At 38.9% G+C, this 24,771-nt stretch overlaps 1 pseudogene; it reads right to left on the bottom strand.

Moving 5' to 3' along the window:
- Window positions 1-7,890: 7,890 nt before the first annotated feature.
- LOC127432699 (adhesion G protein-coupled receptor F4-like) overlaps window positions 7,891-24,771 on the bottom strand; it is a 40,630-nt pseudogene continuing 23,749 nt past the window's right edge.

Genomic DNA, 24,771 nt, shown 5'->3' with positions numbered 1-24,771 from the left:
GAATCCGATGTACCATGTGTTTAGCATAAAAGTTGAACCCTTCAGAGTGGGGGTAAATTGTAAATTGCACTGTAAATTCCAATCAAACAGGGCTGCATTTCCCAAAAGTATCGTATGCCTAAGAAGATTGTAAAAACCATTGGCGCCAGTGGTCTCTAGGATCAGTTTAAGCTTGTGATGCTTTTGGGAAATGCAGCCAAGAGTGGTCCTGACTGAAACATTCTTAAGGCAGTTGTATAGGTCCACTTTAATTTTCTATATTTATAAATGATTTACCATATGTTGTTGAAAATGCTAATATAGTTATGATTCCACAAAAACTTTAAAACGTGGAATTCTGGAAAAATAATTAAAAAAGACAAAGTTTGGGGAAAAAATAAAACAGATTTCAGTAGGGCCCAGCTTAAACAAGTAGCGCCTCCGACTCGCTCGTGCTTCTCCTCGGGTCAACAACCTCGCAAACTCAGCATGCCCGCTGCACTGTCAATGCAAAAAATGGAGATGGATCCCAACGTCCCTGGCCCAAGAACAAGGTCGCGGTCTCCAGGCACCCTTGTACCAGCGGGAGATCTCCCACCAAACCGGAGCAGCATTCTTGACGTCACTGGCATGAAGCGGGGACCAGAGCCTATGGATATGTTCGTTTCCGGCCCCCAAGAGGACCCGCAGAACTTTAGTCATTCTCCCAGATGGTTCCCGGGACTGACAAGAAAATTGCGTTTATGTTTCCAATGTTGTTGGCTTCATGCCAACAGTCTAGGATGTCTGATGAAGAACCTGAGGGTGGCCAAAACATGTATTTTTAAACAAATAAAGTTGTAGCTCTAATTTTGCTTAAAGAGTGAGTGTTGAACCTCCTTCTTTTGAAAGTATGGCATTTTGATTTTTGGTTTCACCTCTTGAGTTGGTTGAACACCTTTTTTCAATGTTTTCGTGCCAAGAGTATGTCAAAAACCAATAAAGGATGCAAGCCCCGATGCAATAGCTCAGGGCACAAACATATTCACAATAAAGAGCTCTTTTCCAAATCATGCATTAACACAATACACATTTCGCAACTGCTCCCTGAGGTCAATCGTTGCACAGCCAGACACAAATAGGCTCCTGTGTCATCTGGCTCATTACGCAGACAAGTGGAGCCATCTTCCGGGCATTTCCAGTTGGATACTGAGGACGATAGAACAACTGAATTTGTTACAGTGCGCAAGGTGGCTGATTCGCTTTGTGTTATTTCCTCCACCGTAATGGTGAACGATGAGCTGATCCTCTGTTCAGAGATATTAAATCTACTTGCAAAAGACACAATAGTGATGGTATCAGCAGATGATGCCCATAGCAGATTTTACAGCCACTATTTTCTGGTCGCTAAAAAGGACAGAGGATTATGTCCTATTTTAGATCCGAGACGCTTGAACCGAGCACTCCTAAGATTTCTGTTCAAAATGATTACTCAGACACAAATCCTGTCTCACGTTCATCCTATGGACTAGTTTGTGTCGATCGACCTAAAAGATGCTTACTTTCATGTACACATAGCCCTTCATCACAGGCTATTCTTGAGATTCGCTTTTTCGAGGGGACTGCTTACCAGTTCAAAGTCCTGCCTTTCGCACTTAGCCCTGGCTCCTCGCACATACACGAAATGTGTCGATGCGGCGCTCGCTCTGATGAGGCTGAATTGTTTTCACATTATGAATTATCTCAATGACTGGTTAACATAAGCACAGTCAGAGGGACAAGCTTGCAAACACAGAGACCTGTTACTTGCACATTTGGAGTATATGAGATTGAAAGTCAACTGGTCGAAGAGCATGTTAATGCACGGCCGTCAGATTTCATTCCTGGGCATGGATCTCAACTCAGTCTCTATGATGGCATACCTGATGAAAGAATGCGTTCATTCCATTCACCGGTGTTTGACCATTGTCAAGCTGCAAAAAACATTTCCACTGAAGCTTTTTCAACAAGCCCTGGGCCTCATGGCCTCTGCAACAGTGGTGCAGTAGTCCCAGCGGGGTGACATGAGACCACTACAGTGCTGGCTTAGATTGAAGGTACCCCATCATTCATAGAGACATAGCCGCTAACATCTTGTGGTGACACACCACTGTCTAGCCGCTTTAACTATTTGAAAAATGTCCACATTCTATCAAATGGGTGTGGCACTCTGTCAAGTGTCCAGATGCAAAGTGTTCACGACGGATGCGTCAGACAGGGACTGGGGAGCCATCTGCGATGGGCACCCAGTCTTTGGCACCTGGGAAGGTGCTCAAGCGACCTAGCACATCCATTGTCTGGAACTACTAGCTGTATTTCTAGCATTATGACTTTCCAACAAGCTGTCCAAAGGTTTCATGTTCTGATCAGAACCGACAACACGGCGGTCATGGTTTACATAAATCACCAAGGGGCAGTTCTGATTATATGGGATCAATTCTGGGAAGCCGAAATAGATCTATTTGCATCACCGGAGACAACACACTGTCACCTGTGGTAATCCCTGACTCATGCCCCACTGGGCCTGGACGTTCTAGCCCACAAATGGCCAGCGGGATGCAAGTATGCATTCCCTCCCATCCACTTACTTCACCAAGTATTGTTCAAAATTCAGGAGGACGAGGAAGGGGTACTGCTGGTTGCAACGGAATGGCTCAACCACCCATGGTTTCCAGAGTTAATAGAGTTCTTGAATGCCCCCGTGGAGGATTCCACTTAGCAGGGACCTGCTCAGGCAGGCGGGGGGCACGATTTGGCATCCACATCCAGACTTGTGGAAACTTCATATGTGGCCACTGAACGTTGCCCGTCTGTTGCGCATGGGCTCTCATAACCGGTGCTCGACACCATATTACAAGCCAGAGTTCCTTAAACAAGATGTTTATACACATTGAAATGGCAAGTGTTCACTGATTGGTGTTCCTCTCGGGATGAAGACCCTGTACAATGCACCGTGCAGTCTGTATTTCTCTACAAGAATGTTTAGACATGGGTCTTACCCGTCTACGCTCAAAGTGTATGTTGCTGTCATAGCAACTGGACATATCCTACTGGGTGGTCTGTCAACAGGCAGACACCCTTTGATTGTGATTGTTTGATTATTTGACCCTTACGTGGCGCGAGGCGGTTGAGACCGTCTTGCCCCACCACCATGCTGGTTTGGGACTTGGCGCTTGTGTTAAAAACACTCACGGGCCTGCCATTCGAGCCATTGGATTCAGTAAGTTTACACGTTCTCTCATTAAAGACTGTGCCTCTTCTCACTTTGGCTTCAGAAAAATGCGTAGATGACCTTCAAGCATTGCGGGTCAATGACTCCTGTTTAAAGTTTGGACCAGGCTTATCAAAAACCATTCTTAAACCCAGGAAAGACTACACGCCAAAAGATGCATATTATTACACTTCAGGCTTTCTCTCCCCCTCCGTTCACTTTGGATGAATAGGAGAGGCTACACATACTGTGTCCTATAAGAGCACTGCCTGCATATATCGATCTCATAAGGCAAATGCAGCTCTCGGATCAGCTCTTTATCTCTGTCATAAGTTGCTTTAAAGGGCAGGCTGTCTCCAAACAAAGGCTTTCTCATTAGATAGTGGATGCCATTGTGCTCGCACATTATTCACAAGGCATACAGTGCCCTATTGGAGTAAAAGCTCACGCCATTCGAGGGTAGCATCGTTGCCATGTATATTCATACATTCATCATTGTATCATTGCTTCTTCCTTCTGTCACGATCTTGGTCGGATTGCCTGCTTTTTCTGTGTGTCTGCATGTTTTCATTCTCCTCGTGTGTTTAATTCTGTCTCGTGGCCGGAGTGATTAGCGTTTCCTTGGAGACACTCATACACACCACTCACGAGGCAATCACCCACACCTGGGTCTGCTTGCACCAGCCATATGTAAGTTACAACTTAGCCTAGTTGTGGTATAAATGGGCACTAAGTCACAATTTACGCGTTACTGAATGTTTTAGCGTTGCACCATTAAACTTAGGTAGAACATAACCCTACATTTAAACTAAATATTTACGGAAGCCTTCGACCAGGAGTAACGGATGGAATACAAAAGCAGACTGATATTTTATGACATCAATGAGCTCATGTTTTGCATGACTGACTTCAATCCTTTCAACATACAGTATGATGTTGACATTTACACTCATTTACATTTACGAGAAAGAGAAAAAACTTTTAAGCGGCTCTTCAGCATGAAACTGTTCTAACGGTGCAGTTTTCAGTTTCAACACATTCAAAATATATATAGGATATTAAAATGAATAAATGTCTATTTTCCAGCCTGCTGTATTAGTATTTATTTATCACCCCTTATTTATTTTAGATATAGTTCCTATATATTGTTATTTACACAGAGAAAATATACTATTATCAAATCTACTTTTATTATGTATCTATTTTGACAGTTACGTGAGCAAACAAGGTTTGAACATCAACCATAACAAGATCAAATTGAAGTTCACGGCTTTTTAACACTTCTGTGTATACATTTGAAGGCTGTTTATTGGATCAATTAAGGTAAACGTCATATTAAGCGACTATGCATGACTTTACGGAGAGCTTATGACCAACTAGTTTAGTCTTGCCTTAAGAACAGGTGGTGCAACCAAATTAAGCATTGACTTAGTTACAAACTAACTAGTAACTACTAAGCCCTTAGTGTGAACTTCCCAACTTAAGTGAGACCTTATGCACAGCTGGTGCAACCCTACCCAATTCCCTATTTAACCTGCCTATAAATTCTCCCTTGTGTGCGCCAGATTGTTTTAGTACGCCTTGTCTATGCAATCTTGCCTGCTGTCGGTCCTGTTTGTTTTTACTCTCTCCCTCTTCTGTTCCTGTGTGGATTACTCTCGATCAGACTTTGCTCTCTGGATTTATTACACTGTGGATTACTTACCTAGACTGCCTGTCTCCGAACTATTGTTTGCCTTTGGATTACCTACCCTGTTTGTCACCGTTGATCTCATCTCTGCCGGGTGTCCATGCTGGTTCTTCACCATCTCATCGATCATCCACACCAACTCAGCACTCTGCAACATGTGCCGGGAATTCCTGCTCATTATTCCATCACTGAATTTATCTCTGTTTATTAATAAAGACTCATCCATTTTATTCCCTCTGCATCTGGGTCCTCCCTTAAACACCATGTGACACCTTCTTATTGCGATGCAAAGAGGAGACTCTGTTGCATTTTTTTACTACCCCATTGGCTTGTAGGCATCGTTACACCTGCAAGTCAGCAGCGTGTTGTGATGATATACATTCCCCATAGTGTCTATGACGGAGCATTCATGACTGAATTGAAAGGGAACGAAAAGGTTACATCTTTAACCATGGTTTCCTGAAATGAGGGAATAAATACTGCATAAGCTGCCCACGCTATTGAATCTTCACTACAAGGGTTGAGTGTTGCTTGCACCCTTCAGTCGAATATTCTGAAGAGATTGCACTGTGCACTACCATTATATATGGCCATTAGATGGCGCCGCAAATGGCTTCGGTGTGGAGCTCTCTAGCATTTTTGTTACTTTTGTTTGTCATGTTTTTTGTCACTTTTTCCAATAAACGAGGTGCAGACGTTCCTCTCGTTAGTGATGAATGAAACGACGCGAAACGGAAAAGTCTTTCAGGAAGTGTCTCAGCTGTTGGCCGCACACAGCTACCACAGGACCTACCAACAGTGTAGGGAAATGTAAATTTTTTTTTTAAAGTGACTACAGAGTGGTTCAACCAGAAGAGAGTGGAAGTGGTTCGACCAAATGGACGCTATCTATGGCAATAGACTGGCGAGCAATGGGAGGGAGAGTGCCCTGGACTCAGCCACGGCATTGGAGTCCATGATGGAGGATGGTACGTTTTGTTACGTTAACTCAATATTCTACTTGAAAGCTTAACTTTATTTAGTTGACCAGTTACTGGAAAGCTTGCTTCTGAAACAACCAGGCCAATTTAACTGTTACACTTGTGTAAAATCACCATGCAACAACTGCTTTATGCAGCACAATGAGCTAGTAGCTAACAGCTAGCAGTCATGTTATTGTTTATGGTCAGTAATGTTTGTGTCACGTTTAAGATGATGTCACGGCAGTAGAGGTGGCGCAACTATGATGATCAGCCTATAATCCCACCCACGTTGAGGTGGCACTAAACTGCAGTGGAAAAGCAAACTCAGAAAAGTAAAGCGAGCAGTGTTGAACCGTAAAGTGCAGTGGAAAAGTGCCATATGACTCAGCATTCATTCCCTCATTTCAGGGAATCAGGTTACAAAGGTTAAACTACTAGGTGTGGAACTTGATCATTTGTTGTCTAGTCTGATCATATAGATCACATTGTAAGAATGATAGGAAAAGGCCTTGCTGTCTCTAGGAAGTGCTTTCTGTTTGTTTCATCTTCTGTTTTATAGGTTGTGGTGCAGTCACTAGTTTTATCACACCTTGAATACTGCCCAACAATATGGTTGAGTGCATCTGAGAAATATCTTAAAAAAACTTCAGATTGTACAGAATAGAGCAGCAAGACTAGTGCTTCATTGTCCATTTTTGAAATGCACAGAAAATTAACATGGCTGTCTGTGCAGGCTAAACTGGATCTAAGAATCATAGTATACTTTTACAAAGTCATCAGGTATCACATACCATGTTTCTTTTTTTAAAAGCTTGAATTTGTGTGTTGTGGTCAACTGTTCTGTATCATGTTTCAGCTGCTTGGAATACTCTTACCATCAATATAAGACATAGTAAAAGTACTTATTTGTTCAAAGATATGCTTAAAACTGCATAGGTTAATTTATGTGCTTTTCAGATTTCTTTTAGTTTTCATTTCATTATTGTTGTTATTTATATGTTTGATGATTTCTTTTGTTCCATATTTCATTTGAAGCCTAACATTATGTTCACCATTATGTTCATCATAATGTGGTGATTTGATTACAGAATTTTATTAAGTTTTGCATTTTTTTATTGTTATTAAGAATATATATATATATATATATATATATATATATATATATATATATATATATATATATAAATAATAATTTAGATTTTTTTTTTTTTTTTTTTAAATAATACAGACATCATAGATTAGAACAACACAACAGCTGTAATGACACCATTTAAAATGTGGAATAGAAAAGTGAATTTCAACAAAGCTGTGCATTTGTTCTAGACCCATTTACTTATACAAGTATCCTGTTATAAATAAAAGTGTGTAATGTATTGTCACTAATCTAATGAAATCTAACTAAAATACATCTTCAATAAAATATCAAATCTGCAGTATAACCTGTTTTTAAATGATCCCAGATTATAGAAACATTTCTCAGAAATTAGTGACAAAGAAATTCAGATTACCTATACTGTATTTGGACTGTATAAAACAAATATGAAAGGCTTTTAGGTGTAATTAATAAAATAGCTAAGCATAAGTGATCAGCAGTTGATTGACTACAAATAGCTGAACTATATTTCTCAGTATGGAGGTGGTAGCTTTGCTAGTTTTTAAATCAAATAGCTTTTCAGTACTGAAGCTATTTTATTGATTAGTTAGCAGTGTATTGTGCCATGTACCCATTTTGAATCAGAAATAAAGATGTCCAATTCACAAATTGAAATCAATGTAAACACTTCACAATCAAGGGAAACTAAACCTACAAACAGGGCCATAGCAAGTAATTATGGCCCCCCTGAATATATATTGCTTTAGGCCCCTATTAAAATTATACAATTTTGAATTTGTCGTGTGCCCCGCTGGAACTTTGGGCCCCTAGGATCGTTACCACCTTTCAACCCACAAACTACAGCCTTGCCTGCAAATACATCCTATCATTTACTAGTGATGAAGGTCTTTATTTAAGTTCAACACAATGCTGCTTGTGAACGACTACTGCAGGTAAAGACATTTTCCCATTAAAAGAGTACCAAAACACTTAGTACCCTATGAAAAGACATCAGTACCATGGTACTCTTTGAGTTACCTTGAAGCACCATATAAACACAAATCAAAGTACCATGGTACTTGCCATCTAGTACCATCAGAAATCAGTGTTTTGTGCTCACACACACAGACACAGAATTTTGGCCTCTGAACAGAAGCTTCCAGTACTCAGATAAATACATCCAGTACATACAAAAATACAACAGTTAGACACAAAATTAAAGGACAATATGAACTGTATACACATAGAGTTGTGATATACAGGAATGTGCAAAGAGGTATGGATTTTTTTACAGGTAGCAGTATACATTTTATTTAGTTGGTAGCTTAGCAAGCTACAGTAGATTTTTAGAGTAGCTTGCCCAACTCGGTTAAGCATTCATAAACGTATCTGAGGCAATAGAGTTGTTTGATGACAAAGAGCTGGATACAGACACGTTGTACACATCTGAAAATAGTCGTTGCATGTTACTCAAGGTATACTTCTCTAGTGTCAATAATTGTGGCCTATTGAATTTATTTTGACTAATATATATATATAAAATTTACTCACTTCTTCTCCTATGTAACAAACCCAGTCCGCTTGATGATGGTCCTGCAATAGTGCTCTGTAATTGAAATATTTACATGTATAATCTGGCAACATACAGTGCATCTGGAAAGTATTCACAGCGCTTCACTTTTTCCACATTTTGTTATGTTACAGCCTTATTCCAAAATGGATTAAATTCATTATTTTCCTCAATTCTACAAAGAATACCCCATAATGACAACGTGAAAGTTTGTTTGAAATCTTTGCAAATTTATTTAAAATAAAAAACGAAAAAAAAAAAAAAAAAAAAACACATGGCTTGTATTCACAGCCTTTGCCATGACACTCAAAATTGAGCTCAGGTGCATCCTGTTTCCACTGATCATCCTTGAGATGTTTCTACAACTTGATTGGAGTCCACCTGTGGTAAATTCAGTTGATTGGACATGATTTGGTAAGGCACACACCTGTCTATATAAGGTCCCACAGTTAACAGTGCATGTCAGAGCACAAACCAAGCCATGAAGTCCAAGGAATTGTCTGTAGACCTCCGCGACAGGATTGTATCGAGGCACAGATCAGAGGAAGGGTACAGAAAAATTTCTGCAGCATTGAAGGTCCCAATGAGCACAGTGGCCTCCATCATCCATAAATGAACCACCAGGACTCTTCCTAGAGCTGGCCGCCCGGCCAAACTGAGCGATAGGGGGAGAAGGGCCTTAGTCAGGGAGGTGACCAAGAAGCTGATGGTCACTCTGACAGAGCTCCAGCATTTCTCTGTGGAGAGGAGAACCTTCCAGAAGAACAACCATCTCTGCAGCACTCCACCAATCAGGCCTGTATTGTAGAGTGGCCAGACAGAAGCCACTCCTCACTAAAAGGCACATGACAGCCCGCCTGGAGTTTGCCAAAAGGCACCTGAAGGACTCTCAGACCATGAGAAACAAAATTCTCTGGTCTTTGGCTTGAATGGCAAGCATCATGTCTGGAGGAAACCAGGCACCACTCATCACCTGGCCAATACCATCCCTACAGTGAAGCATGATGGTGGCAGCATCATGCTGTGGGGATGTTTTTCAGCGGCAGGAACTGGGAGACTAGTCAGGATTGAGGGAAAGATGAATGCAGAAATGTACAGAGACATCCTTGATGAAAACTTGCTCCAGAGCACTCTGGACCTCAGACTGGGGCGAAGGTTCATCTTCCAACAGGACAACGACCCTAAGCACACAGCCAAGATAACAAAGGAGTGGCTACAGGACAACTCTGTGAATGTCCTTGAGTGGCCCAGCCAGAGCCCAGACTTGAACCCGATTGAACATCTCTGGAGAGATCTGAAAATGACTGTGCACCGACGCTCCCCATCCAACCTGATGGAGCTTGAGAGGTCCTGCAAAGAAGAATGGGAGAAACTGCCCAAAAATAGGTGTGCCAGGCTTGTAGCATCATGCTCAAAAAGACTTGAGGCTGTAATTGGTGCCAAAGGTGCTTCAACAAAGTATTGAGCAAAGGCTGTGAATACTTATGTACATGTGATTTTTTTTATTTTATTTTTTTTTTTTAATAAATTTGCAAAGATTTCAAACAAACTTTTCACATTGTCATTATGGGGTATTGTTTGTAGAATTTCTAGGAAAATAATGAATTTAATCCATTTTGGAATAAGGCTGTAACATAAAATGAAGTGCTGTGAATACTTTCCGGATGCACTGTAACTGTCAGAGTAATAGCACTAATATTGAGCTCATGGATGAGGTGCAGTGTTCTGTTGGCATTTACCGTGGTACTGTTAGATCTAAGGTTCCTTAGTGACAGTTTTCCTGCCAGTGACTCACGAACCTGCAACAAATAGATGTGAAAAATGGTTTATAGCACAGTTAACATGTTGAAATGTGCTCATAGCCTCTGATCAAATCAGAAATTATATGCAACTTTTATTCTTACAGAGTAAAATCATGTTCCAAATGTCGTTATATAGTGTTTTTATTTTCTAATGAATAGTGTATATTAGCAGAGGCAAAGGAGTAAAAATTATTCAAACTATTGTTGCAGCACTGTGTGATCAAACACTTAGAATGTATATTCTATATATACAGCATTGTAAACTTTATACGTTTGTTCAAACCAGAGTAGCCAGTCAAATTGCAAATTACAAAATTCAGTTCATACCTTGCTGTCTAAAAGCATTCCAAACATCAAAATGAAGAATCCCTGTAGAAGTGTTACAAATACATAGGAAATATTAAATTGTAGTAAGGTTTGATTTCATATAAAACATTGGAAATAGCTTCTTCTCTCACTTTTTTTTTTTTTTTTTTTTTTGCATTTTAATACATTGTTTTGAGGCTTTATAATGAATTGTTATTTGTTATAATTATTGAATATTTATTTTTTTTGCATTGTGTTACAGTATTATTGTTGCATTAAAGGATGCATTTAAAACAAACACTAAATGTAACATTACTAAACAGTAAAAAATACAAGGACAGCAAGTTGTAGTGTACCTGCAGTGAACTGAGGATTGCAAACACCACATGAATGCCAAAGACAGATGACACCATGGTTCCAATGCCAAATCCCCATGTTAGACCAAATATAGGAGTCATAATGGCCACAAATCTGACAATGACCACTAGGTCATGTGTCTCATCTGGAGTTGTGACACCAACTCTTCTCCTCAATATCTTATACAGAACCACAATCAAAACCAGAAGGTTAATGGCTAAAATAGTCAAAGCTGGAAGCACAAATCCCAGCAGGGCCTTAGATTCATACCAGTTCAGCCAGCATGCATTTGTCTTTGCAATTTATTTTTCAGTTCCAGCTGTCAATGCAACAGTGATGACCACTATGAGCAAAGGTGCACCATAACCGACTATAAAGGCAATGGCTAACATTTTGGCCCTTGACATCTGGGACAGGACCATGACAGTGCAGTATAAGAGCAAATGTGCTAAAATTAACATCCAGAAGAAAAGAGCCAGGTAAAAGAAGTGCATGAAGAAAACTGCAGCACTGCAGCGACCCACAGCAACAGGCTGACCTGGCTGTACAATTGCAGCTCCAATGATAAAACAGATGTCTGCAATTAGAAGGGACACGGCAATGTTGACTATGGAGACATGCCGCATGTAGGAGGTGTCATTTCTTGTTGTTAGTTTCCATTCTATCATCTCAATAAGAGACACAAAATCAAGCTCACCATTGAAATAGCTACACCAATGTAAGTTATATAAGACAAGGCATTAATGGAAAATGGTGACATCAGGATTGAAAAAGAGGTTGTGTGGTTGCATTCACATGTAACTTTGCCTGTTTCATTTAAGGGCTTTACTTCACATCCAGTGGAATCCCATCTGTTCAGATCAAAGTTCCAAAAGACACACTGAGGATTTTTCAGTGACTCATTCGTAATGTCAAAAGTAAAAGAAATGTTGTTAATTGTTTGGTTAAGCTTAATAACAACCACATCTCCATTGATCTGAACACCAGATTTGCTATTGTCATTATTAATATTACGAGTAGGTAGGACATTGTCAAGTTTTGTGAAGACAATAATGGTTATGGGGGTCTGTTGAAGAACCTGTGGTATCTCGACAAGAGTTGAGTTTGGTAGTTGAGATAAGCCATAGAATGAGCTTTTATTGTAGTTCTATTCAGCTGAATGGATGTTTCAGTTATTGTAAAATCGTCAATTGAGAGATTGCCACTTATAGCCTCAATAGCACGCAGAAGTTCAATGTTGGTGTTTTCTGTCATGTTGCTGTTAGTCAAATTTTGCCATGTATCTTTGGTTTGATCCGATATAATGATGTCCACTATTTTTAGAAAATTCTGGAAATTATATAGAAAAAAATGGTTAGTATAAAAATGTATGTAATCAGATGGGACAATGCATGTGCTATTATTATAATGTGAATAAAATGGCCACAATTGGATTATATACAGTATCTAGGTAATAGTTTGAATTCAATTTTGAGAATATTAGACACAAATATGAATAGTTCAGATATGTATATTTAGATTTAATTCATATCAATCTTGAAAGTGGCTGTTTCATGAGAGATTTACGATGCATTAATATAACTGATGACTTCTAGAAACTGAAAAGATTAGCATTATCTTTTGCTATTACTAAGAAAACACTGCACACTGTATAGGCTATATGTATTAAAGTCAATGGATGCAACATACACAAGCATACAATACACACACACACACACACACAAAACCTTTAATACACATACCTCCATCATAGGTTTACTGATGATAACGTTTTGTGAAATATCAGCAATTTTGGAGAGCATGTCAACGATTGTTTTAACAGTGACAGTAGACTGTATGATCTCATTTTTGTTCTGCACAGTAGCTTTACTGAGCTGAGTCACAAACTCTGGAATATCCTCCACAGCCAAGAACTTGATTCCAAAGTATAAAAAAAAAAAAAGATTAGAAACATTCAAATTGATTAGGGGTTCAAACACAAAGTGCTGAAACCCTACTGTAAGTGTAGGGTTTCACTTTTATTTTTACTCTCTGTTATAACTGATCGTGGAGACCAAACCGTAAGGCCTAGAGACATGGTACTTCGTGGGATGGTAATACAGGCGCCTGGACTCACCCCAATTGGCCACGTTTTGGGCCTTAATTCCTGACTGTTTGTAGTGCAGGTGCTTTATAGCATTGGAATCCTTGGCTCAAGGCAAACAAAATTTCTATCTCCAATTTAATTTCTATCCTGAAAAATGTTCCAACCAGTGCAGAAAGATTCTCTGGAGTCCCAATATCAATAATTATCAAAAAAAGTTCAAACTTTCGATTCATCGTTACAACGGTACACCAAAAGGTACAAAATGGACGTGGCAACTTTTACTTTAATGGTTATAACTCTTAAACTTAATGAGACATTTTCACAAAATTTTGGACACTTATGTAGGAACTCAATCTAATGTCACATGAAAAAAATTGCACACCTCTGCCTCTTGGCTATAACAGTCAGGAATATAATAAATGCTATATCTCTGTGCTTCCTAATGTTTCTGAAAATTAAGGCACTTTATCATTGTTTTAGGTGCTAACAGACTGTAAGCAATCAATTAATTAATTAGAACTTAATATCTGTTGCAAATGTACTTAAAGACCCTTAAACGCTTGAACCCTGTTAACTGCTGCTTGAATCTATTTTTCTTTTCTTTTTCTTTCTTTCTTTATTTATTAATTTTTGATAATACATGATCAATAGATTACCTTAGCTTTCCTTTCAAGATCTTTGATGACTTGAGGAACACAGTTCTCCTGAATCGGCATCCATTTCTATGTATCGGCTACCAATTGGCAGTTATAAGTTATAATGCCTTCTTTGCCCTTTTCACAGGGTCCCTTCACAATTTCACCTTGATTTCCAACTCCAAGTGAACCATCTTTACAGTCAAAGTCTGGAATAAAATATTTAATTGTGTTTCAGAAAAACAAAGTCTATAAAAAAAGGAAAGTCTAAAGTTAGTTTCTGTTGTACATAATATTATCTAAAAAATCTGTATATAATATACAGTATATTTCATATCAGATGTAATTCATATCAATCTTGATAGTGGCTTGGCTGTTATATGGCAGAAACAAACAGGAACTTGCTGATAATTATGTAAATAGTAAGAAATATAAAGCTCACTTCCGCTGATTGTCCGAACTTTTACACTATTGGTGTAATAATAATAACCTTGTAGGTCTGCCAGGCCCTTGAGTCGACATTTAAAGATTTCTACCCCACAGTTTCTGCTCAGGATTTTATGATGTAATGTACTGCAGCCAAGCTCTGACTGTGTAAAAAAAGGTTAATACGATTATTGAAAAACATAAAAAGAGCATGTCACATTTAACTACGTTTTCCACTGCATCTGATAACTGTACTCAAAAACGTTTATTTGAATATGTATGAACAACCTGAATCATCCACTTTATCACCATTAGGAACTGGGTACCACTCAATTTTGTAGTCTTTTTCACAGCATGTCAGACTGACAGTCTGGTTTTCACACTGAAACTGTATGCCATTTTTACCCACTATGATACTAGGACGTATTTTAATATCTATTTTTTGCCATATAATGTAAGGTATTGTTTTCCTCTGCATGATACAGGAGTATCTACCTGCAAGTGAAAACAAAAAAACAGCATACAAATTAGCATTAACATCTTTTCAGCTAAAGCTGAAAGCAAATCACCTATAGGCAGTTCTACTGTAGCATCATCAGAAAGTTAATTAACTTAAATTTTGGCACTCTTTCACAGTAATCTGCTATGTGAAACAAAACTCCTATCATGAGAAAAGATAGTTACTTTTACTTACTTAATGAAATAAAATTATCATTTTATTTTTATCATACTAGTTAAATAAGCTAAATAAGGCTCATCAACTTTGAAAAGGGTGGGAAACATTTTCCTTATCTTTTGTTGTGTCCAATCATAATCTATGGTATTTTCGCGCAGATTAAATTTTCCTATTCAGCATATGTCATTTTATTAATATTGCATATTGTTAAGCCTGCTCAGGTCATGGTAATTGTAATACATTGCAATGTTTGACTTCAAAATCTTTTTTGTTCACTTTTGTATGATTTTGGTACAGTGTTGGGTCGCCACTTGATTTCCAATGTAAAGTTGGGTCTTTAAGCAGAACCAGCTGAAAACCCCTGATGTAAGGTTAGGTATCATAGACAGAGCGAATATAAATAATTTGTGACTCACCATTGTCAATCTCGCTGACATTTTTCACAATGAGAGTCCTATTGTTATTTACAATGGAGTATTTTGTGCTGTCTAGCGCAGGATCTTTTTCATTCACTATCCATTTTATTTCTCCCGGAACAGGAGAAATAAGAGGTTCACAGTTCAGCTCCATCTTTTGGAAAGGATATATATTCACTGTGGTGGACAGGTTTATGTTTTCTGAAAGTAAAAGCCATAGTACAGAGTGCTTTGAACTCATATAATCATTCTTATCTTAATTAAGGGAAAGGTGATACTGTCAAAATTTTTACAAGGGATCCACATGCTCTTAATAACAAGCAACAGAACAATCAATGATCAATAATCCCAGGAAAGACAAACACACACACAAAATAGCAACACGCTACATTTAAAGTAGATCAGAGCTAAGGAATGTAAATGTTTTCAGAATAAACACCGACTTACCACTTTGAGCAAAAGCATTTTCAGCTAACGTGATTCCTGCCTCCTTGAGAATGGCGGAAATCTGGGTTCTTGCTGATACTAAATCAAGGATGCTGGTTTTTGCGTTAATTGTGAAGTCTGCTATAATGCTACCAGCCCTAAGGAGCATAACACAAACTACACCAATGAGAAGAAATTAACACATGCATAAAAGAAACAATTTAGAGGCCGGGATGGACGCCTGTAGCGGATTATCTCGCCCAGCTGTGGGTGATTACAGCGTTAACAGGCGAGAGATAAAGCCGTGATGAGAACTGCAGTTGGGGAGAGACATGGAGAGAGAGAGAGAGAGATTCAACGAAGCTGTGTGTCTGGGAAGCTGGAAAGCACCCTGTTGATGTGTGTTCATGCTGCTGAAAAGCAGCGGTGTTGAATGTTTTGTTACACTGAAAAGTGCTGACAATAAAGAGTCTGATGTTGGATGTTTGCACGACTTACACTTACATATACATAAGGAAAAAAAATTTCAACACCCTGATTGGTTAGATCGAATGAATGGGTGTCATGGATTAACTGGATAAACATTTATTGAATATTAAAAAACATAAAGTACACTTCACATAACACAAAAAGCATGAATGCCCTCTAGAGGTCAAGAGTTCATATTTAACTGGAATCATGTTCTTCTCACTCTGGTTTGTATTGTACTGATGTAAATGTCCTATTAAGTTCGGTTAGGAAACTTGCACTTCCACAGTTTATACAGGATGGACTTCAAAGTCTTTTACTAATCTTACAGTTCATACAAAATCATTTTGTTTAAACACTGGCCCCTAACATTTACTTGGTTTAATCATTTAAACCATTACTTTTTCTACACATAAATAACTAATATTGGCATTAAATTCATGATGTTTAGCCAGAGGGGAACTGGCCCTCAAAGTGAGTTTCTCCCAACATTATTTTTCTCCATTAATCAACATCTTATGGAGCTTTTTGTTCCTTGCCACGGTCACTGTTGGCTTGCTTACTGGGGGTCTAAATACAAATATTATTTACTTAATAAGGCACAATCTACAATCACATTTGAACAACTATCACAATGATGACTAAGACATTACAGCTTTATTTTCTGTTATAGTATAATTACCTGAACAGCTGCTTTGAAATGACATCTGTTATGAAAAGCGCTATAGAAATAAAAAATCACTTGACTTAACTCTACATGGCGCAAGCCAATAGATTCAGTTCCTGACATGCCTCTATGTAAACCAATCAGGGAATTGCACCCTTCTTCCAAAAAGACTTAATAAGAATTAATGTGAATATAGTGACAGAATAATTTCCTTCAACATAAGCCCGTCCTACGGTTCAGCGCTCAGATTCTCGCTCAAACCGTCAGATCGTGCCAGAAGATGATGACGGCAGGGGAGAGGAACTTACCCCTATATAATGACAGGACCATAACTGGTGGTGATGGGGTAATGGGGGGTTGAAAACGAGTGCTGGCTTAAAGAGCGATGAAGAACATCTGGCGTAGCTTAGTAAGCAGAGGCTGGATTATGATTGGATGAAATGCCTGAAGTGAATGGAAGACGTAATGCTACAAGTCTTTCTGACAAAAAACGCGTATTCATTCTGAGCCTTTCGGGAAGAAGTGGAAGCATAAGAATGTATTTGAATGTAGTGATAGAATAGTTTCCTTTGGCGTAAGACCCATCTTGCAGTTCGGCGCACAGATTCTCACTCAAACCGTCAGATCCCGCTCAACGATGATGGCAGGGGAGAGGAACTTAAAATATGCAAAACCATTAATTGTTGAAAGAATGAGGGTGCACTCTCGGAGCAGGATGTTGCTCGTCATTTCCTGTTCCTGTTGCTGCTGGCACCAAGCTCGAGTCTGTGTTTGTAGCCTGCTAGTTTTTTTTTAACATTGCTTATCTTTCGTTTTTCAGCATTTAATCTTTAATCTCTCCCATTTTTCAGCATGCATAATTTTTCTCCCTCATTATTCTCTTATTGCGATTCAGCTGTGTGCATTTTTTCGTGTCCATTTTCTTTCTATTTTTATCATACTTAAAACTGAGTGCATTTTACCATGCGCACCCATTTTCTCCTCTGTGTCACACAGATTATTGCGTTGATGTCAAAGCACTGCTTATCAAGAACAACCATAACAACAAACAATTGCGTGAGGGATTTACATCAATCTCAAACCCACGTGTCCCAAGAAGAACCACAACAATAAACAACTGTGGAACCACCACAATAACAGCAAACAATTACGTGAGCGATTCACATTAATCTCAAACCCTCGCCACTCAAGAACAACCATAACAACAACAAACAACTGCGGCAAGTCACATTACATGTCACATGTTTACTATAGCTTCTTCTGTCAGCACTGAGGGATTTACATGTGATAAATGTAAGGAATTAATCAGGCTGACGGAGAAGGTTAATGAGTTAGAGACACGCATCCGAACGCTAGTGGATGTCAGTGAGAAAGAGAAGCCGGTAGATACTGTTTCGGATGCGGGTAGAACAGTGAGCAAACACACACACTTTGGTTCCAGCTGTAGAGCCCCCGCAGCAGGGCATTTGGGTGACGTCTTGGTGGCATACTCAGCAAAGCGACACCACTCTCCTATTGCTGTTAGGATTTCCAAATGTTTCTCCACATTCAGTGATGCACCCACTGAGAGTCATGTTGAAAGTGCCCTTGTTATAGGAGATTATATTGTAAGGAACGTGGAAATAGAGACTCCAGCTACTATTGTTAAATGCATTTCAGGGGCTTGGGCGTCTGACATCAGATCAAATTTACAAATGCTGGCTAATGCTAAACTTAGATTTTCTAAAATTGTAATTCATGTTGGCACTAAAGATGTCTGGCTTCTAGGACTTTCGCCACCCTTCGATTAAAGAAAATTAAAGAAAAAAGGCTCGCCCCATGGTACAATGATCACACTCATGCTCTCAAGAGAGCAGCTTGGAAAATGGAGTGCAAGTGGAATTATACAAAATTAGAGTTATTTTGCGGTGCATGGAAGGATAGTGTCTGTAGCTACAGACAGGCACTAAAAGCTGCCAGGTCAGCATATTTTAGCAAACTCATAGAAAATAACCACAACAATCCTAGGTGTTTATTCAGTACTGTGTCTAAATTGGTAAGAATTGAATCCTTGACTTGACCAGATATTCCGTCGCAGCACAATAGTAATGACTTAAAGAATTTATTTACTGATAAAATTGAAATCATCAGAAATAAAATTGGAATTATGCAATCGTCTGTCACAGTACCTCAGAAAACAATCGCTGTGTTCGGAACCACATACTATCATACTACTCTTACTATTTCTGCAGTATCCTGTATGTATTCTGTGCATAGTATGCAAATTTTCTGTATGCAATGAATAACCAGATGACCTACTATATTTGCCAGAACCTGCTAAAAACTCCTGAAGCACACTGAGATGGGTACTGCAGCTGTGTTCAGAATGGCATACTACCATACAACTCTTAGTATATGTGTAGTATGCAATGTGTATACTTTGAAATGTATGTGAATTCTGTGTATGCATGGAATTCCCGGATTACCTACTACATTGCTGAAATCTGATGTATGCATCCAAGGACACTGCATGGGATACTGTTTCCCACAACGTAATGCAGTTAACTGGAGGCGGGGAATAATTATAAATGTAATACATTTATAAGTATACATACACCGATCAGCCAAACATGCCACGGTCCAAATAACTGAGATCAATTTTTTTTCCCATTCTGATGGTTGATGTGAACATTAACTGAAGCTCCTGACCTGTATCTGCATGATTTTATGCTCAGCACTGCTGCCACATGATTGGCTTAGATAATCGCATGGATGATTTTTGGTGCCAGACAGGCTGGTTTGAGTATTTCTGTAACTGCTGATCTTCTGGGATTTTCAAGCACAACAGTCTCTAGAATTTACTCAGAAAGGTGCCAAAAACAAAACAAATCCAATGAGGCACAGTTCTGTGGATGGAAACACCTTGTTGATGACCGAGGTCAACAGAGAATGGCCAGACTGGTTCGAACTGACAAAGTCTACGGTAACTCAGATAACCGCTCTGTACAATTGTGGTGAGAAGAATAGCATCTCAGAATGGTTGCCGCTGTTTCGCCGGCATGGGGGGGACCTACACAATATTAGGCATGTGGTTTTTGTTGTGGCTGATCGGTGTATGTTATACTTTAATGGAAAAATGCATCTTATTGTAAAGTATAATTAGCAATCAGTGTAGCCTGCAGCAGTGTTTCCCAACCACTGTGCCGCGGCACACTAATGTGCTGTGAAAGATTGTCAGGTGTGCTGTGGAAAAATATCAAATTCCACAAAATAAATAAATGCATGAAAAATAAATAATTTCAGGGATCCAAAATCCTAACCTTTTGGAGAAATTCGCCATTTTGAAACCATAATCGGTCACTTCTGTGATTGCGAAGAGCAATGATTCATTTGCAAAAGTGACTGATATTTATACGCGTTAAGGGTCTTTCATGTGACTCGCGTCAGCGCTGCAGAATACACTGAAGTCTATGAAATGATGCCATTTTACACGTGTTTTTCACACACACGTTTTTGCTTCACCAATAATGTCTTTGAGAGTACTAAGCAATAAGACATATTTAAAAACTGTCCAAATTTTTGAAGAGACATTGAATGTCTCATAATTTCTTTTAATTATATTACCTTATCGTTTACGAATATCAGAGACCCCAGTTATTGAACTAATTTAAATTCACCAAGAAAACGCTTAGACCTAAACATAAATGAGTCCTTTTATTACTTTCTGCTATCAAAGCAACTGCAAGCTTTTTTCCTCTCTTCCAAATACATGTTTTCAATTGTGCAACACCTCCCACTTTTTTACGTGGTAAAATCGCCCCCTGTGACGCTTTCTGCAACTCTTGTCATGTGGAGGGCAATGCGGTGCTTGATGCTGGCGTTAAACGGAGCATTGACGCCTTGACTCAACTCATGTGAAATGGGCTTTACAATGACAAAAGAACATTATTGAAACTCAAAATTATTATTATTTGTCTATTATTGTGGTCTTTTCTGATAAAAGCTATGCTCAGCAGTTTAAATAGGCTACTGTAGGAAAATGATACCGTAGATCTGCTTTGTGTTTATAATTCTTATACTGAAGTCAGTAGATTTGTAGCCATGCAAGTTTTAATAAAGGAGAAGGTAAGGATGTTATTGAAACTCACTATTATTAGACTATTATTGTTGTCTTTTTGGATGAAAAAGAATGCTCAGACTGAAGGAAGACTATAGATCTCCTTTGTTCTTTTAATGCTTAAACACTATAAAGTCTCTTGGTAGATTTCGGTCAAGAACGACTCAAAATGATTCACTGACTCACTCATACCACATAAGATGCTCATTTGTTGCCACCTAGTGACATTTCCAGAAGGGGTCACCGAACTAATCAGTTAATAAAACTGAACAAATTTGTGAAACAGAAGCAAGCCTCACCAAAATACTCTTTATTTTGCAGCTAATTCTGCACAATTGTAAACTTGAATAAACTTGAATCACTAAAATAGCTGGAATTGGTGCTTTTAGCTTATTCTTTAAAAAAAATATCCCCAGAAAAAATGTTCGTGGACCAGTGATTGTCTTACCTTTTTTGCCCCTCATGAGTTTGCATCCCTGTAATTTGTTGTGGCATTGCAAGAACAAATTTACAAATTAGAAAAGAAGCAAACTTGTTGTGTTTTCATTACCTATTTAGCGCTCTTGCCACCTGTGACCTCACACAGCGTAGCCTACCTATGTGACTTGTTTTTTTTGTTTTTTGCATAGCCGAATTTCAAACATTACAAGTAAACATGCTACTAAGACGGACAGAAAACATGGACAACTTAAGTTCTTGAAAATGAAAAATATTGACGATGGTTAGCCTATTTGGGATAGTGGTGTGCTGTAGAATTGTTGTCAGAAAAAAGTTTGGGAAACACTGGCCTACAGTATATTTGAGAAATTGAAATAGTTTTTTAAACCCCTTTTAAAATGACACTACGCAATATGTGCATGCAATTTACAAGTTCGTGTAGGCTTACTTTGATAATTGCTAATTGCGGACAATTATATATTATTAATAACAACATTATAACTATATTTCACAACATTATAACTAGATTTCACACAAAAATGTGACTTTTTTTTTTTTTTTTGCACATTTAAATAAGTAAATTTTACAAAGAAGCTTTGAGTGAACATGTTTAATCCGCGCCTCCCCGCTCCCCCTCTTCCTTCTCATCCTCCTCAATGGCAGGTTCAAATCTGGTCCAGCAGTCTATAGCATGGCAGTCACTTATCCCAGATTCCATAATGGCATTAACAAGTAATCCTACCTCAATCAACATATGCACCAAGTCTCTCTGTTGAGTATAGTATATACATTCAAACTCAGTGCCTCTTTGCTTGACATCATGGGAAAATCAAAAGAAATCAGCCAAGACCTCAGAAAAAAAATTGTGGTTCATCCTTGGAAGCAATTTCCAAATGCCTGAACGTACAAATTTCATCTGTACAAACAACTGTATGCAAGTATAAATGCCATGGGTCCATGCAGCCATCATACCGCTCAGGAAGGAGACACATTATGTCTCCTAGAGATTAATGTAGTTTGGTGCAAAAAGTGTAAATCAATCCCAGAACAACAGCAACGGACCTTGTTAAGATGCTGGAGGAGACAGGTAGACAAGTATCTATATCCACAGTAAAATGTGTCCTATATCGACAATACCTGAAAGGCTTCTCAGCAAGGAAGAAGCCACTGCTCCAAATCTGCCATAAAAAAGCTAGACTACAGTTTGCAAGTGCACATGAGGACAAAAGATCTTTTTGGAGAAATGTCCTCTGCTCTAATGAAACAAAAATGTAACTGTTTAGCCAAAATGACCATTGTTATGTTTGGAGGAAAAAGGGTGAAGCTTGCAAGCCGAAGAACACCATCCCAACCATGAAGCATGGGGTGGCAGCATCATGTTGTGGGAGTGCTTTGCTGCAGGAGGGACTGCTGCACTTCACAAAATAGATGGCATCATGAGGAAGGAAATTTATGTGAATATATTGAAGAAACATCTCAAGACATCAGCCAGGAAGCTAAAGCTCGGCCGCAAATGGGTCTTCCAAATGGACAATGACCTCAAGCATACCTCCAAAGCTGTTGCAAAATGGATTAAGGACAACAAAGTCAAGGTATTGGAGTGGCCATCACAAAGCCCTGACCTCAATCCCATAGAAGATTTGTGGGCAGAACTGAAAAAGCATGTGCGAGCAAGGAGGCCTACAAACCTGACTCAGTTACACCAGTTCTGTCTGGAGGAATGGGCCAAAATTCCAGCAACTTATTGTGAGAAGCTTGTGGAATGCTACCCAAAATGTTTGACCCAAGTTAAACATTTTAAAGGCAATGCTTCCAAATACTAACAAAGTGCATGTAAACTTCTGACCCGCTGGGGATTTGATGAAAGAAATAGAAGCTGAAATAAATCATTCTCTCTACTATTATTCTAACATTTCACATTCTTAAAATAAAGTAGTGATCCTAACTGACCTAAGACAGGGAATGTTTTCTACGATTAAATTTTAGGAATTGTGAAAAACTGAGTTGAAATGTATTTGGCTAAGTTGAATGTAAACTTCTGACTTCAACTATAGATAGATAGTCGACTTCTTATATATGACTTGCTCTTATCATCTGATCGCAGCTGCATTTCTCTTCTAGTGTTTTTAGATCTTAGTGCTGCCTTCAAAACCATAGATCACGATGTTCTCTTGAATTGGCTTGAAAATTATGTTGGCATTTGTGGACTTGCATTAGCATGGTGTAAGTCTTACTTAGTAGACTGCAACCACTTAGTTTATGTAAACAAGGAATTGTCTAATTAAACAAAAGTTTAGTATGGGGTGCCACAGGGATCATGTCATGGTCCTGTCACCTTGTCAGGTTGGGTTTTTGTCTGACGGAACCGTGACATGATCATCCCATGTCTTGTGTTTCGTGTATGTTCTTTGTGTGAGTGCACAGGTCTGGTTGTGAGTTACCGCCGTGCACTCTTCGGTCGGTCTTGTTCGTGTCCGGAGCATGGTGTCTGGATCCTGACTTCCTGTATGGTTCGGTTTCTGTCTGTGTTGGTATCTGGACACTCATGCTCCATGTTCTGTTTGTTTCAGTCAAATCGTGTTTACATTTCTCCCTTATGTGTTTCAGGTGCTACTGGCATGCAGAATCAGCATTTCCATGGGAACCCTGATTGTTTCCATGGGAACGCTGATCATGCCAACTTTCAGCTGGCAAGCGGCACCTGTTCCTTGTTTGTTCCTGCCTATTTTAATCCCCTCATGTGTCATGTTCTTTGCTGGACTTTTGAATGTAGTTTAGTGAATGTAATAATGATTTGTGTTAGCGTGTGTAAGCAACTAACCTCGCTCTCTCTGCCTAGTTGGTCCTGTCTCGTGTATCTGTTTGATTGCTCGTCTCTGCCTGCGTGTTGTGTGTGTGGTTACCTTCCAGCTTGCTGTATGCTTGTTCTCTGCACTCATAAACCTTCAACAGAGGATTCCTCGTCTCTGCCCGCATGTCAGGAAAGTTATTGCCTGCAGTCTTCTGTAAACTTGATCTCAGCGCTCACAAAGCCATGATCTTCAGTCTTCACCAGCACATTTAACATTATCATTTATTGCAAATAAATCCTTTTGAACTGTTCCTCTGCTCTTGGGTCTCTGTCTTACTCTCGCTCTCTGACAGATCAGTTTTAGGGCCTCTGCTTTTCTCCTTATACAGTATATGCTTCCCATGGAAGATATTATCAGGAATCATGGAATAAGTTTCCACTGTTATGCTGACGATACCCAATTCTATATTTCTTTGAAACCCAATGAAATTTCTCAATTCTACATATTAGCAGAGTGTATAAATGAAATCGAAGATTGGATGGACTTAATTCCACCAAAACAAAGGTACTAATTATTGGACCAAAAACCTCTAAAAATAAGCTGATAAAATATAATTTGACTCTCAATGGATATACTGTTACAACGTCTTCTACAGCG

The sequence above is a fragment of the Myxocyprinus asiaticus genome, chromosome 42 (assembly GCF_019703515.2).
Source record: "Myxocyprinus asiaticus isolate MX2 ecotype Aquarium Trade chromosome 42, UBuf_Myxa_2, whole genome shotgun sequence".
Taxonomy (NCBI): Eukaryota; Metazoa; Chordata; class Actinopteri; order Cypriniformes; family Catostomidae; genus Myxocyprinus; species Myxocyprinus asiaticus.
The sequence above is the reverse complement of the archived record's forward strand: the minus strand, read 5'-3'. Positions and strand labels throughout refer to the sequence as shown.